The sequence below is a fragment of the Mesoplodon mirus genome, assembly GCF_964341445.2.
Source record: "Mesoplodon mirus genome assembly, chromosome: 18".
Taxonomy (NCBI): Eukaryota; Metazoa; Chordata; class Mammalia; order Artiodactyla; family Ziphiidae; genus Mesoplodon; species Mesoplodon mirus.
In genome coordinates this window covers 4,740,774-4,757,467 of record NC_138994.1, presented here as the reverse complement: position 1 = coordinate 4,757,467, position 16,694 = coordinate 4,740,774, and the positions used below count along the sequence as shown (strand labels likewise).

General features: G+C 59.3%; 1 protein-coding gene across 2 annotated transcripts in view; it reads right to left on the bottom strand.

Annotated features, from left to right (window-relative positions):
- The window catches only part of RARA (retinoic acid receptor alpha), a 44,443-nt gene extending 30,266 nt beyond the window's left edge, over nucleotides 1-14,177 (bottom strand). Inside the window, exon 1 of one of the 2 annotated variants that reach the window (XM_082605035.1) lies at nucleotides 14,067-14,177. The gene's annotated coding sequence lies outside the window, so the exon portion shown is untranslated. Of the gene's footprint in view, nucleotides 1-4,899; nucleotides 5,129-14,066 lie in introns of those variants that run through there. The other variant, XM_082605034.1, reaches the window with a different exon arrangement.
- Nucleotides 14,178-16,694: the final 2,517 nt, after the last annotated feature.

Here is a 16,694-nt window from a genome sequence, read left to right as displayed (position 1 = left end):
GGACGGGAGAAGGCTCCAAAGGGAAAGGGGACAGGGAGCGGAGGTTCCAAGAACGGGCATCTTTCTGGGACAGCGGGACCCAGGCTGGAGGGGACAGGGTCTGCACAATCGGTCAGATTCACACTCAGCCACAGCCAAGCACAGCCAGACGTGGTCACAGTCTCCCCGACGCTCAGTCTGAGTAGGTGGCTGTGACTCCATCCCACAGACAGAAGTCTGGGGGGCCCTGGGGGATCTGGGGCATCGGAGACCACACACACTCAGCTTGAAACAGCCCCCTGGGCATGCCCCCCCAATCCCCCCCACAAACTGTGGGCCTAGGGGGAGGGGCAGCTCCCTCCCCACAAGAACCAGGGTAGTGCCCAAGGCGGCCATCTCCATGGCAACCAACAACAAACATCCCGGGAACCACAGAGGGCCAGGAAGTGACAGCCACGTGACAGGAAGACAGTTTTTTTTCAGTGGGGGGGGGCGAGGAAGATTGTTAGCAGCCCCTGGGGAAGCAGCTGTCCCCTAAGTTTCCCCCACTTGGAACTGGAGGGAAGAGGTCAGCTGGGAAGGTGGCCACACATACACCCCCAACCCCACTGCAGTGTGCGCAGCTGGCCGCAGGGCTGACGGGCCCTCCCTTCCCGCCTGCCACTCACGGTTCTCCCCTTTGGGTCCCCCTCCCTTCCACTTCCTGCCGTGACTGGAGATCAGAGAACTCCCCACCGCAGCTTCCCCTTCTCAAGTCTCGATTCCTGGGCTGAAGGTTTACTGTGGGGCGAGGGACACAAGGAAGGAGGGCTGGGGACATGCGGTAGGACCCAGGGGACAGAGGCTCCAGGGGAGGAGCCGGGAGGCAGCTACTCCGAGGTAGGTGTGTACACACAGGCACACATAGAGTGAGTGGGTCACGGTGACACACCACCGGGCGCAGTGACACACAGAGACTGCCTGACCTCACGCAGCTCTGGGGGGAAGCGAGCAGGGCCACTGGATCCGCCCCGGCGCGCCCCACTCCAGCTCGGTTCCTGATCCTCCGGGTTCAGCTCAGGCGTCTCCTGGCCTCCAGGCAGGCGAGGTCCCAACAGTGCCCAGCCCCCACCGCCTCTCCCCTGCCTTTCGTGCTGAGGAATCCCCCTCCCTGCTCCAAGGTGCTCGCCCAGACGAGGGCACCTTGGCCGGAGGCGGGGGGAATGGAACCTCCCGCCACCCCCCTCCCCTTCTCTGCAGATGTCCCAGACTATATTTAGCCCAAACCGGGCGGCTAGCCAGACCCAGACTCCCCACTGGCCCGGAGCTGAGCTCCCAGTTTTTATGCAATTAAAACATTAACAGAGAACCACCCCCATCCACACACCCCCATACCCCCCAGCCCAGCCAGAGCGGCAGAGCTCAGAAAACACGACAAGGGCAGCCCAGCCCTGCAGCCAGCGATGCGGCTGGCGGTCATCGGGCAAATAGCAATAAACTCATCCCCTTGCCCATCTCCCGGGCCCTAACCCCCACAGGCAGGATAGGGACATCACCCACGAGATCAGGTTGACACTTGGGTCGGGGGGGGGTTAGGCTTTCCTTGTTCCGGGGCCGGAAGGGAAAGGCATATCCAGTGGGTGGGGGGTTGCCTGGTTGCAGAAATTCCACCTGTCATTTTGCAGCCCCCCTCCCTGGCCTGCTCCAGTTACAGGGCTGGGGGTTGGCAACAGGTGCTGGCCAGGCTGGCAGCAGTCTAATCCCCCACCCGCTCCCCAGGCTGACGGTGGTGCCTGAGGTCCAGGCAGGGGCCCTGGCCAGCAGGATGCCGGGTAAAAGAAGGAGGCACTGCTGCCTGGTGGGGAGGGGGCAGCCCAGGCCCCTTCTGTAAGACCTGGCCCCCTGGACTCTGTGATGTGTGTTGGAGGGTCCGGGGAAGGCAGGGAAACCTTAGTTCCACCGCACCTATTTCATTTCCCCACGATGCCAGGCCGGGCGGGCTAGAGCGTGGGAGGTCTGTCTGCCTGCCTCTTCCTCCTCCTCCTCTCCAAATTCCAGGAACAGGCAAGGGAGGCTCCAGTTGCAGAGAGAGCAAGCAGGCGGTCCCAGCTGAGAGGGAGGGGGGCGGGGACTGGAGCGGGAGGCAAGATCCAGACGAAGCAAGAGACGCCCACGCCCAAGCCAGACAGGACAGACACACCGACACTGACACATTCTCACACTCTGGGCCTGGTCCCCGAGTGCCGCCCACTCTGCAGGGACACCCAGACTCCCTCAGCCAATCCTGCCCATCCCCAGAACACTCCCTGGACACCCACGGAGAGCCAGGCCTTCGCTCCCACCCCACATCCCCCCACAAACCCTGTGGGCTCCGTACAGCAGCCAGAGGGTGGAGAGGGGAACCGAGGGAGGAAAGACAGCAGGCGTCAGAGAGGACATGGAGCCAAAGCCCTGGGAACTGGGGTATCAGTTGCCACACTCCTTTCCCAAAACCCAGTAAGTCAAGACAACCCTGGCCATCTTGCCAGGAGCCCTGCCAGCTTCCCACACTCCCCAAACCACCACCACTAGAAAGGGTGTGGGGTGCTGGGTGAGTGGAGATCACCCCATTTACTCATCACAGGGATAGGATTACCCTCCCCAGATGCCCATCACCCCCAAACCCAGACAGAGCTCCTAAATGGACCCCACAGAGTCCCAAACACACCCACCCGTACAGCCCAGTCTGGGTCCTGCCCTGCCCGTGCCAGTGCCACCCAGAGGACAGGGAATGGGGCCCTGAGGTTTTATCTGGGGGCAGGCCCCACCCTGTCACACAGTTCTGAGGACAACCCACCTAATACCCTCAAGTCTGAGCAAGGAGTGGCTCAAGGGTGGGGGTGGAGGGGTTCCCAGAAGGCAGAGCCAGCTTCCAAGACCAAATGATTTAGGGGAAGTGGAGCTAATTAACTGGGGTCTGGGTCAGTACCCCCAAAACAGACCTTAAGGGCCACTCAGACAATGCCCTTTCCCCCCACAATAGACATGCTGGCAGGAACCACGTCATGGTACATGTGGGTGACTATGCCTAGCAGGGCAGCATGGGGGAGATCAGGATGGGGCTGCCCGCAGCTAGCTTCCTGCCAGGCTGCCACATGGCTGGGAGTAGGCGGGGGACCAGAGAGATTTCCCAGAGTGGTAGCAGGGGCATTTAGGGTCAACCTGAAGGATGGGGATTTGGGGGCTATGAGAGGAGGCGGCCAGGATTAAGCGGTTCCGAGCCCAGGGTCTTCTCAGAACTGCCACTGCACCTGCACTGCCCTCATCAGTCTGGCAGGGCAAGTCCTGAGGTGACCACCACATGCACACGCATTCACACCCTCCAAGTCCAAGATCCTCAGCTCCCAAGGGTCAACCCCAGTCTGACCCTAGTGACCGCTCTGTCTCAGGACTGACATGGCCCAGACTCCCAGGCAGGACTGACGGCTTAGCCCCTCCCACTGCACCAACATCTTTCATAGCCACAAACTCCCTGATTCCACAACTACCCCTCTTCTTCCTCCAGGTCCAAATACTCTTTCTCTTATTCCCTCCCCCAGACTCATCTCCACCCCTCATAGGGGAAGCCCCAAGGCTCCAAACCACCCCACACTGCAACCTGGGGCTTCCCCAGCCCAGCCTCCCCATCAAGCACAAGCCCTGGAAGAGAGTTTGGGGCTTGAGCCCATTTCCTAGCAAGACCTGGCAACCTTACTGAACCACTTCCCCAGAACCCTGCCCTATGACCGCTGCAGCCAGGGAAGGGGACAAGACATATCCCTGAATCTCCTAACCAGGAAACTGGAGGAGGAACGGCAGTTAGGAGCGGAAGTGAGGGTTGGGGGTAAGCAGCATGGGGTGGGGGAGTGGGGGAGTGTTCCTCTGAAAACACACACACACACACACACACACACGTGCACTCATCTCGCAGGTAGAAGGCAATCTGGTTACAGAAGAGGGAACTGGCACTAGTGGGGGCCAAGGGTACCCCCTCCATGCCAGCACGTGGGCAACCTATCCAAGGTAGGATGAACGGTGGAAAAGCGTCTCCAAGACCGGGGGGCTTTTCTTATCTGATTTCCACATGAGTTAGTCCCCATCCCCAGCCTAGCACACTGGAGGCCTGGCCTCCTTCTCACGGAGCCTGACAATAGGGCAATGTCCAGAGAGGAGAAGGGGCATTGCCAAGCAGATTTTCCAGCGCCCCCCTCCCACATACACATCTGGCTAGCAGCTTCCCCGCCTTCTGGGTGGCACCAGGTCCCAGACACCCTCGGCAGAGCAAAGACGACCAATCTATTCCTTCCTCCCTACGCCCCCAAAAGCTCCCATAACCCCATGGTGCCACCCGACCCTGAGACATCCCTCCCTGGCTGCACTGGCTCCCGTCCCCAATTCTGACGGCTCTCCGTGCTCCACGGGGGACACCAGCTGAATGGGCCCCGCCCCCCAACCGGCTGCCTCTGGTGGGGGTGGGCCCCCGGGCTGATTCTCCCCAAACCACAGGGCGGCTCAGATAACAGGAGGGAAAGAAGGAGGGGGCTAGTCCGTTGGGCATCCGATCTCTCCCCAAACAGGTTTGAAAGTCTTTTTGTTTTGCTTGTTTGTGAAGAGAAAAGTGAGAGAGAGCAGGAGTTCCCAGCGGCGGTTCTGCCACAGCTCGGGCGCCGGAGACACGCGCGGCAGACGGCCCCAGACGCCTCACGGCTTCGCGCGAAGACACGGGCGCAGACAGACGGACAGACGGGGCTCCCCCACCCTGAGCACGGTGGCGCGGGGTTGGGAAGCCCAGGAAACCCCAGGTTCCCGTCGGAACCCGCCCGGCACCGGGTCCCCGCCCACGGGTCCTCTCAGGAGAAGGCCAAGGGGCCGCGATGCCTGCGGGAGCCGGAGGCTCTCCAAAATCCCGGGGGGAGAGGTTACCTCGCAGTAGGGGGAAGCAATCCGTCCGGGTCGCCCGCGAGCACGGCGTCTGCCCTGACCCTGAGTCTTGGAGCCGCTCGGCGTCAGGGGTTGCGGGGTCCAGGGAGAGGAGCGGTTTGGGGGGCCGCGGCTCAGGGGCGCGGGGCGAAAGCAGCGGCCATGGCGAGTCACGTGCGGAGGCTGAAACTTTACCCGGAGCCCCAGACCGGGGGGCGGAGGGTACCGAGCAGCGGGGAGGCCCTCACCCTCGGGCCCGCCCCCGTCCGCCCTCCGACCAATCACCAACAAGGGGCGGGCCCACAGTATCACGCCCCCCCTCCCCTTAACAGACCCGGGAAAGGGCGAGTCTTAAAGGAGCCGCGCCTAGCAGAAGGCTGGACCGTGGGAATCTGGGAGAATCCCTCCCTCTGCCCCAAAAGGAGAGATTCAGAGGGAGAAGGGGGAGTTCTCCGCAAAAAATGGAAGGAGGGCTCGGTAGGGAAAGGACTGCAGTGTGCGGTATCACACTCCCTTCCCTCCAACGACACACCCACACTCACAGGGGCAAGGATCATACGCACACACCCCTCACACCTAAACCGGTGTTAGAGGGGCAGGGGCTGCGACGTAATATGGAAGCGAATACAGTGACTCCGGCCCTATCTGTCAAGCCCCTGACTCCCATAATTATAATCCTCCTCCAGGAACCCCTTGAAAATGAGAGCTGTGTGACCTTGAGCAAGTCGCTTCCTCTCTCTAAATTCTAATTTTCTCACTGGCAAAAAAGGAGTGCAAAAGCAGGTAGACCGCCCTCAAGTACACCTGCTCTCCTCGTCTCCCCCAAACACGTTTCCAGCTCAAGTGGGTCGGAGGAACTCTGGCCCAACCCAACCCTTCAGCAAACCCCAGAACCCTCCCCCAAAAAGGACAGCGGCTCTTGTGATCTTCCAAGAGCCGAGTAGGGGGCGCCCAGGAGCACCCCTACATGCTATGGGACTCTCAGACCCAAGCTTCTTTCTCCTGGCCCAGGCTGGAGGAGCCAGGAAAGCTCGCATTCTTGTTCCAGCGGGGCAGGATCTGAATCACTCTCCCTCTGCAGAGACCCCAATCCCCAACACAGCCACAAGCCCCCTCCCAGCCTGCTGCGCCGATTGGGAGGACCATCTCCCCACCTCTAGCAGTCCACTGGGGGAGAGAAAGAGGAATCAATAGGGAACAGCCCCCTCCCCGTCCCCGGTCAGAGAAGTAGCCACAAGTGCCCCCACAGGACTTCCCACTGGAAGGGGAAGTGCCACACTCCCAGGCCTCCACCCCAGTGAGGAGACTCAGCCTGACCCGGCTGGCAGAGCTCTCAAACCCACCGGCCCGACGGCCCCCGCTTTATAGACAAGGAACCGCAGGCTGAGAGTGGACACGGGTTTAGTCCCCGATCACCCTGGCACCGGTTGCACAGCCGGGTCTAGGACTGAGGTATCTGATTGTCTCTCTCCAGCTTTGGGGCCCCAGCCTGGGTGAGGTAGGACAAGCAGGGTCGGCGGGACGCTGTGCCCTAAGGTCCGGCGGCACAGGGGAAGAGCGTCCGGGCAACGCTTCCCCAGGCCCCTTCCCGCCTGCTGGGCCTGGCCGTCTCCCGCTCCCGTCTGGATTTCCGTCCGCCGGTGCGAACCGCCCGCCCAGCCCCTCCCACCCTGTCCCGTCCAGATCCATCCGCAAACATGCGCTCAGCGGGCAGGAATGCGCCAATGGCTCCCAGATGTGGACGCCGACGCTTAACCCCTTCCCCCCCAGCTCCCCACCACCACCACCCAAAGGCGTTCTAGCTTGAGTCCAGCCAGCAGCAGGGGGCGCCGCCCAGATGAGGGACCAGCCAACCCCCAAGCCCGTACAGGCTCCTCCTGGCCTACATTCTACCAGTCTTCCTTCCCGCGGAGGCTAGAGGGGAAGGATCACAGACACAGAAATACAAGTGTGCACAAACACAGGCATACTGCCTCCCACGAAGGGTGGCCTTCATGTACACCTGCCAGCACGGAGGGTCAGGTGCGCTCGCGCACACGGAGATGCAGGTGTGCAAGTGCACACCCAGGACACGCATATGTGCACACGCATGTGCACGTTCAGAGCACACCTGTATGCACATATGTATGCACATGTATGCACACAGAACAAGCACATACAAGACAGGCATCTGTGCATGCACAAGGTCATGAAGCAGAGGGTGTGGCACACTCCTGGACAGAGCAGTAGACCCAAGGGCAGATGAGGGAAGAAATTCATGCACCCACAAACCTGCTCTCCACAGGGGGCAGTCGCTCACGCACAGAAGACCAGCACCCAGGTATGCAAGCATACAGCCTGCACACCTTTAGGGCACTCCCTCCCTGCCCAGCTGAACTCCAGCTGTTCTGGGCCCACTCCAGTGTCCCCACCGCCCCACCCTCCAGGGACCCTCATGCAGGAGGGAGAAGGAGGTAGCAGGAGACTGGCAGAGGGAGAAGAGCCACAGTCCCAGGTGCTCCTCACTTCTTAAAAAAGACACGCCTTCTTGGGGCCTACCCTTCCCCTGCTGCAGGCAGAAGGAGATGGGCTGGGGGAGGAGCCTGAGCAGCTGGCTTCCCAAGACACGGATCCCTCTTCCCACTAGAGGAAATCTGAGAGAGCCCTGATAGGTGCAGGGCCGGTGACAGGCCCCCCACACAGACAAAGGAGATACAAAACAGCTGTGAAACACCCCGGGAGAGCCCACACTTCCCCCAAAACAAGGCCTCCCTTTCATGGCCTGTGCGGAACTCCTGGAGAATAGCATCATTGGTCATCGGAACAGAGGATGGGAAACTTTGACCATCTGGATGCAGGTGGGGTGGAGGTGTCTGCTGGAACCCGAACCGACCCCAACAGACTCCTCTCCCCCTCTCCAGCCACCCAGCTCATCCCCAAAGCCCCCTCATGGCTCCCCACATCTGATTCTCACGGTCCTGGAGGGTCATCTAGGGCAGGGCTCCTGCTTCCATTGTACAGATGAGGAAATTGAGGCTCCACCAGGGGATTGCCTTGCTCAAGGTCATACAGCTTGTCAGTGGCAGACCTAAGATTCAAACCCACAATCCCTTCCTCACACGCCCTCCCATTTACTCTGAACGAAATACATTTCCATGTATTTCCAGTATCCTGCTCTCTCTTCCTTTACCCTCTCAGCAGAGCATATGGAAGAAACACCAGCCTTGCCTGGCTCTGCAGAGTTGTGGGTGGGGCCAGGACATGCCAGAGAGAGATCAGAGAAGATGCTGGGAGCTAACACACATAGCCCCCAACCCCACCCGCAAGCACGATGCCCACCTGCCCAGCAGGCATGGCCAGTGACTCAGCTGCATCCGGGGGAGATGCCAGGGCAGTGACTCACCTACCGAGAAGAGCTGAGCCTGGCACCTTGCCAGCCCCAGGACAGAAGTGACTTAGTCACCGAGACTGTGATACCCAGCAGGCACAGCCCAGGGACTGGGGACAGGGGCAGGCTGTGTCCTCCATGGTTATGTGTATTACAGGCTTCCTGGGGCGAGCCATGGCCTTACCCGCCCCCGCCCCCTCCCCACTGCTCACCCCCACCACGCCAGGCCCTGCTCCAGTGCAGACAAGATTTGTGAGACCCCCTGGGCTGCCCTGCGTCTCCCCTGAAGACTGCCCCTTGCCCATTACTCACCACCCACTCTCCCAGCCCCGCCTCCGCCTGCCACCCAAGTTGTACCCAGGCTGTGAGTCTCCTTTAACATGTCTTGGCAACACCTCCTGCCGCCACAGCCCCTCTCACCACCACCCGCCCCCCCCAAATACACACATGCACTCATACACACTTCTGCCAGCAGCTGCTGAAGTTGTTCAGCAGGAGGGGAATCGGGAGGGTGGGGTGCGGGGATCGAGTTACCAGAGGCTGATGGGGTGGGCTGCCACCCAATCCCTTCCCCAGCTCGTCCTCCTCCCTGGGCACAGCCTGCCTCACCCACCTGCTCCCCTCCCACCTCTGGCTGGCAGTGGACTCCACCCAAGCTAGAAAACAATAAATGTTCAAGGGTATTTGTCATGCTAAGACCAGCCCAGTATCTGAGAGAGAGGGAGAGAGAGAGAATGAGAGAGAAGACAGCGATGGACGGAAAGAATAATTCCCGTGCTCAGTGCCCAGGCTACAACCACTAGGTGTGTGTATCTCTGCGTATGTTGAGCCAGAAGTGGACTCAGTAACTCCCCAAGTCCCGGGAGAGTTGATGGGGCCCAAGAGGAGCCGACCGGCTGGACAACCTCAATCCATTTGCACTATTGATTTCTCATACACCGCAGCCGGCCTGATGGGGGCATGGATGATAAGTAAGCCCCCCAGAGACATAGAAACTGAGCGGAGAGGGGGGAGGGGCCCCTGTGCCCAATCTGTGACCCACTGAGACCATGGCAGGGGACTAGGAGCCATCGAGCGGCAGGAGGGAGGGTGGGGAGTTGGATTCGAGCCTGTCTGGGACACTTCCTTCCAGCAGCATCTGAAGCTGATTCAAAGAAAGAAGGTGGGGCTTCCCTGGTGGCACAGTGGTTGAGAGTCCGCCTGCCGATGCAGGGGACACAGGTTCGTGCCCCGGTCTGGGAAGATCCCACATGCCGCGGAGCGGCTGGGCCCGTGAGCCATGACCGCTGAGCCTGCGCGTCCGGAGCCTGTGCTCCGCAGCGGGAGAGGCCACAACAGTGAGAGGCCCGCGTGCCGCAAAAAAAAAAAAAGAAAAAAGAAAGAAGGTGGTGGACAGAAGCACCATCACTGGCTACACAGGCAGGGCTCTGAACAACTCGAGAGAGAGGGTGCCATTCATACCCTGGTCTGTGGAATGGCGCCCCCTGCAGCTGCGCAACATGGTGGCCCTGGGGATGAAGCTGAATTCTGAGGAACCACGTTTCTGCACTGAACTATCTTCCCCTGCACCTCCAACCAGCTGCCTCTGCCTCTAGGCCTCAGAAGGGCTCACTTCTGAGTGCGATCAGAAGCCAACAGCAATCTCCCTGCACCTACCCCCTTCCTTTGTTGAGGGGGATTGGCAAACAACCACCTTGACCTAGGCACGGCAGGATGGGTGCTCACAAAAGGCTCTAGAGAGTCTGGAAAGCTGCATCCTAGCCCTTGGTCTATCCCTAACTCATCCTGGGACTGTAGGCACAACCCCCAGCCCTCTCTGAGTCTCTAAAATGGAGTTAGACCGAGATGCCCCTTCTCAAAGGGGTCTCCAAGCTCCCGGCTCGCCAGCCTGTGAGACTTTTGGAACCTGCCCAGCACCTTGATTCACATCAGTGGCCACAGGCCACCTAAACAAACCCCAGCCCTGACCTCCTTCCAGCCTGGACACAGACTCTCTCCACATGGTGGAGACTTATAAACACACCCAGCTGGGGTTTACGGGAGACCCTGTGTAAACAAGCAGAGAGGGAAACAAACCAGGAACCCAGCCCTTGCTGCAGGAGGGGAGGGAGCACAACCAGGTCGGGGGAGAGACCATGACAAGAGAAAAACAAACAGTGCAAGGGGCCTGGGCTGGGGTTCCAGTGCAGCCAACGACTGGTTGAAGGTCCTAGGGCAAGTCACATGCCCTCAGCCTCGCCCTCTGTAAGGGGGAGGGAGGGATGGTCCAGGCGCCTCTAAAGCCCCTTCTGGTGCTGAGTCTATTTGGACAGAGAGAGCCCAGTCCAGCCCATCTACCAGGTCAGGACCCTCTCCCCCTCTCAAGGTCCCACCCCTGCCCGCCTCGCCTCCTCGCCCTGTGTGCTGCCCCTCCGGCTCTGCCTCACTCCCCCACCCGCCTGCTTACCCTCACCTTGGCCAGCCCCTCTGCCTGCCCCGTGCTTTTCTGCACGTCCCTCCTGCCAGGGGACAGACCAACTAAAAATAGTCCCTGCAGCCTTTCTCGCCCACAGCTGCCCAAAGAGCAGGAAATGAGGGGGGCAGGGAGGCCCGTGTCCTGCTCTCCCCCACAGACTCCCAGCCCCAAATCAGGTCCAGCCCTCCAGCCTGGGGCTAGTGCCAACTTGGCCATCTCGGGGGCATCCCACACCCCTTCTCTAGGGGGAGGCCTGCCCAGAAGTGCTTACAATCAGAGAGCTGTCCTTACCCCACGGGAGGAGGAGAGAGGAGGCCAGCGGTCTAGAGGGAAACCTTCCCAATTTCTGAAAAATCAGTGCCAACCACATTGTGGGCACCGAGAGGGCAGAGCCTGGCTCCACTGACTGGTCTTTTGAGGGCAGAGGGAATTGGTGTGGGGAAGTTTGTGCTGGTTTTCTTCATCCTGGCCCAGCTGGAAGGAAGACAAAATAGTGCCCCAGCCTCAATTACGCTAATCCCCTGCTCCCCCAAACGTGTGGGTGCAGACAGAGGGGTTTCGGTAGCCCCCCCAGATACCATGGGAAAAAAGCTCAAGAGGCTAGATCTTGGCTCCCACACGTAAAGATGGAAGCCTGGAGGCAAGAAGAGGCCATGCCTTCCGGGCTGGGCAGATGCTGCCCTGAAGCTGAGTCAGAGGTTAGGAGGGAGGGGCCGGGGTGCTGGGGCACCAGGGGCTACAGTGCCCCCACCCCTAACCCACCTGGGATTTCTGACGCCTCCCAGCCCTGGGAGAAGGCCCTCCCCACGCAGGAGGAAGGAAACCAGCTTAGCGATTCTCTGGAGGCCTGCAGAGCAGCCCTGCACCATGAGGCAGGCGGGAAACCCAGGAGTCCTGGCGCCCGGCCCAGAGAGTGAATGAGAGAAATACCTTGGAGTGGAGGAAACAGCCCAGAGTGAGGCAGACACATGGTGCCCCAGCAGCTCCCAGATGTGGCCCTTAAGGAAGAACTGGCCAGAGGGGCTGGCTGGGGCAAGCGAACACATTTCTGAACAAGAAGAGAGAAGAAAGCAGAGCCCTGGGGATGGGGAGGGGGCCAGGCCAGCCGGTCTCTCACCTACTCTCCTCTCCTCCCGGTCAGAGTCCAAAATGCTAAGGTTAAGGGCACTAAATATCAAAGAGGTCCTGGGGTCCTAGGTGTGTTCTCCAGTTCCCTTATCTCCAGACCCCAGCCTGTTCGTTCCTGAGCTTCCCCTGGCACCCCTTCCCTGGGGCCAAGCCAAGCCAGGAGTCAGCAGGCCCAAGGTGGTGCCTAGGAGGCCTGGGCAGTGCCAGGGGCAGCCCTCATACCATCCTCCCACTGGCTTCCCTCCTGCCTGCTCTCAGCCGCCACACATATCTCAGCTGTCGAATCCGATTAGGGCTCCTGCCCAGTGAGCCGGACAAGGAGGCCACTGGGCAGGGGAGAGACAGGGACAAGGACGCTGAGCAGGAATGACAGGAGGAAGGTGGAGACGGGGCTCAGGGGAGAAGGTGTGGAACCCCAGAGGAAGAGAGCTGGTGGCCAGCTACAACCTACATTAGGGGAATTCTGCAGCCCCTGGGGCAAAAACCCTGTCTGCTTCCTCCATCCCCCAGATGGGCAAGGATGGGGGAAGGGAACTGAAGGTGGAGAGATGACCTAGATTAGAAAGAGAATCCCATCCTAGAAACCCCCCCCCGCCCCCACCCCACGCCATTACTACCATTTGCACTGGGCTGTAGGGTATTGCTTTATGAGGTCTTTATGGCCGTATCTCTATTAGGCAAGCGGGTCTTGTTACTATAGCCATTTTTATAAATGAAGAAACCAGAGGCTTAGAGAGCTGTATAAATGCACGTAGTTAAAAGAGCGAGCTGAGTCTCACCTTCAGGCCTGATTCTCAGTCCACGGCTCACACTCAGAATTTACTTTCCTTCCTGGGTCAAGAGCAGAATGAAGTCACGCCATTATCCAAGTTTTCCTCTAAAACCAACCCTTCAGGGATCTGGGGAGTCATGGAGGGATACAGAACACACCCCACACCCAGACAGAGTTACCAGATAGGGATGTGCCACTCACCTACCACACAGAGAGCTAGAGGGGTTCCCTCAAAATGTGACCCATCTCTTCCATTGCTCCCCACCCCAGTCTGCTACGCCCAGAGGCAACACCCACACTTACAAACACAGTTACCCCGACAAGTCATACACCCCTCCTGCAAACCCACCAAGCCAGAATGAGATGCCCTAGATGCCCTAGAGAACAACGCCTGTCAGCCCCCAATGAGAGGGACAAACAAGTCACTGTAAACAGTAGGTATCATCCAACCCTCTCCCAGAGAGCCTGCAGGAGGGCAGAAGCTTTGGGGTAACACCAGGAGCCTGAGCTCTGAAAGCCAAGGAGCCCAGGGAGCTGGCATGGCTGGGCGGCCTCCCTGATCTGGTCCACACCCCCTTCCCCAGCCATCTGGGCTGAGTCTGTTCTGGCCTGGGCCACACTCTGGGATGTCTCAAGGCACCCAGTCACCTCCATCCTAAGATTATAGATCTTACAACCATATGGTACACACTCACACGCACACACACACGCACACACACACGCACACACACACACACACACACGGTGCGGGGGTGGGCGCTTTTCATAGGTGTTGAGGTGTTGGCAGAGATGGGAAAGACAGCTCTTTAACCTGAAAGAACTTTCCCCAGAGAAAAAGGTCACACACACACACACACACACACACACACACACACACAGAATTGTTCACAACCTCCACTACCCTCCAGCAAAGCCTTTGGCCACTCAAATGTGCAATGAGCCTGGAAGGGGGCACTGGTTCTTCAAGGTGAGTAGGGAGTGGGGGGCAAAGTCCTGAGCTCTTAGGGCTGGGGGGGCAGAGAGGAAGCAAGAGAGAAATCTCCCAGGGAGTCTCGGGTCCCCGTCCGGCTCCCTGTCTGGCTCTCTGTTACCCCAGCTCTGCCAATTCTCCCCTCGAGGTGAGGTGGGGGAAGGGGGATTAGGCAATACTGCAAAGGAGGGTGCAGGGGCTGGGGCCTGGGCGGACCTTCCCCCCACTTGCCATTCTTAGCTAGAGAAAGGGAATGCCTCGAGGGGCGTGCAGCAGGGGCGCCGGAGGGCGCAGGGGCTCTGAGCTTCCAGACACCCTTCTGCTCCCAGGCTCCCACCTCCCTGGACTACAGCGAGCAGTGGGGGAGGAGGCATGGGGAAAGCCTGAACTGCCGAGAGGGAAAAGACCAGATCAGAAGCGGAGAGGCCAGGCGGAAGGCGGCCCAGGGAGAATTGGGAAGGGGTGTGCGTGGTCCTACCTGCTCAGGTGCGTGCCGGCGGGGGGCGATGGGGTTCCCAGGAGAACTGGGGAAGCCCTCTCAGCTCGATTCAGGATTCCCCCCTGCTTCTGGGTTAGGCTGCTGCAAGAGGCACGGGTTCCCGTTGGGTCCTAAAGCCCACTCTTCAACCAGGAGGCTCTCCCCACCCTCTCCCACCGTCCCTGACTGGGTCAGCGGATGCAGAGCTGAATTGATGGGGCAGAAAGAACTCACTGTAGAAAGACGAGGTCTGAGTCATGGGCTGGGACAGCAAGAGTCCCCAGTGTCAAATACACAGCACATGGCTGATTTTAGCTGAGGATATTATGGGACAGAAGAAGACATTTCTTCTGCCTGCCCTGACCCGATGAATTTGGGCTTTGGGACTGAAGCTGGGGTTCAGATCGCTTTCCTAATCACTCCCAAGTAGCTTGGCTATTGAGAATTTGGGGAAGGGGGAGTTCATTTTGGACGGGAGCTCACTTCTACCCTCCGCCTCCTAGACAGAGCACAGTCTCCCCATCTCTCCCCCACTATTCCTAACTGCCTAGAAGGCCACGCCAAGTGGGAAAAAAAGTCCTGATTTCCAGCAAGTAAAAAGAGCAGTATGACTTGGATAGCAGTTGGAAACTGGCAGTTTTATATCCTGAGATCTGGGAGTGTGTGCAGATACACAGAGCCAGGTGAGAGTATAAGCAGGTGGGGCTGGGGGACTTTGGGTTACATCCATTAGGAGACATGGCAGTTGTCAGTGAACGAAGGGGATGCAGAACCTAGGGGTCAACTGGGGCCCCTACCCAGCCCTTAATAGGATCCTGAGACTTTACTAGAATGAATACGCAAAAGAAAGAATATTTTCCCAGGTACGCCTTAGGATAAACATAGGGCGGCAGAGGCCCTCTTAGGCACCATTAGATCAACTTCAAGGTTACAGACCCCGTTTAGGAGAGCCCAGCTTCTCCAGAGGGAGAACTCAGGGTTGGTGGGCCAGGTGGGCCAGGGAAAGGTGGGTGGGAAGGCTGCAGAGGGCTGGGTGGAGAAGATTTTGCAAGGAGGGTTGCACATGTCTCCAGCAGCAGGGCAGGGAAAACGTCACGGGGTGAAGGGCCAGGGGACGTCAGGGACAGAGTCAGGGAAGGGAGAGGGCATGGCCTCTTCCTAGAAGGGGAGAGGGCAGCAGCACTGCCCCCACCGCTTCATCTGTCTGGCAGGAACTGCGGAAAGGAGCTGGACGGGAAGTTTGGAGGGCCCCGGGGTGGCGTCCATGGGGTGAGCTCAGGGCAAGCCTTTCACCCTCATCTGCCTCAGTTCTCTCCCAGCTGTTAAACAGGGCTCTCGGTTCTTCCCAGGCAGTTAATGAGTGTTTACAGAAGAGCCTGGAGATATTCAAATCTCAGCTGGGCCACCACTACAGTTATAAAGCTCAGTAAGGGCTGAGTGTCATCTGGGGAGGGGAGGTGTAAAGGAAGAGGGAATCAGACCACTCCCTTACAACCGGAGGATAAAGCCACTGCTCACAGAGCAGCGTAAGCCTCAGCGGCCACAGGATATCCTTGTGCCCGGGGATGGAGGTCACACACCTCCATCCCTCCAACCGCCACCAAAGGCTGGCCTGCAGCTAACTGTGGGCAGAACCCAGGCTACAGCTGGTCTTCATTAACTCCAGCTTTTTTCAACGCCCCCCCCCCACCCCGTACTGTGAACCCACAGCTTCAACAGGCCCAGGCTGGAGGGGCTGCCCTAGCCCGACCTTGCAGCTGACTCTGGGGTGGGGGGCACCGCACCAAAGGCCAAGCTGGCAGCTGAAAATAAGGTTGAAGCAAAACTCCCTTTTTGCCAGTGGGAGCGAGCAGGGAGGAAAGAAAGGAGTGTGGGGCTGAGAGGGTGGAGGTGGGGGAATTTAGGGCAAGCAGCAGGCAGTGAAGTCAGCGGGATCGGGGCCCGGAAACCCCTACACCCTGGGGCCAAGTCCTACTCTGGCTTCGCCTTTAGCTTGAGTCTTGGCGGGGCCCCAAACTAGGGAAGGCCCCGGCTGCCCCTTCCCGCCTCCCTCCCCCCACCCTTATTAAATACACATTTTATCTCTCAGCATCTTCATTATCTTAACTGAAGGAGACAAGCAGTGGATGGCGGCAGCAGAGAGCGCGGGGGTGGGTGGGGGGGTGGGTGGGTGTGGGGAGCAGACGCACCCTTGTTATAAAGTGCTGATCTAGCTCTTTCAGGCAGTGTGGGAAACAGAGGAGGGATCAAAGGGAGCCAGGCTGATTCAGAACTCAATTAGAGCTTCTTTTAAAAAAGAGCTGGCTCTCTCCTTTCGCCAGTCTTCAGACAGCCTTCACCCAGGCCCCTTGCACCCAATTAGCTTCTCCTGCCAGCGCCTTGGGCTGGGGTTGAAATCAAGCGGAGGCCAGAGGGCAAGGCTTCTTCCTGTACAGAACCACCTCTCCTGGGAGATGGAGACCTGCTGCTGTTCATAGCTTAAGATAGAAACGTCTTCGAGGGCACCTGATCTTTTCGAGAGGAACCGGAGATCCCATCTTTCCCCAGAAGTTAAAAAGTGGGACATCAGAGGGCTTCCCTGGTGGCACAGTGGTTGAAGAGTCCGCCTGCCGATGCAGGGGACGCAGG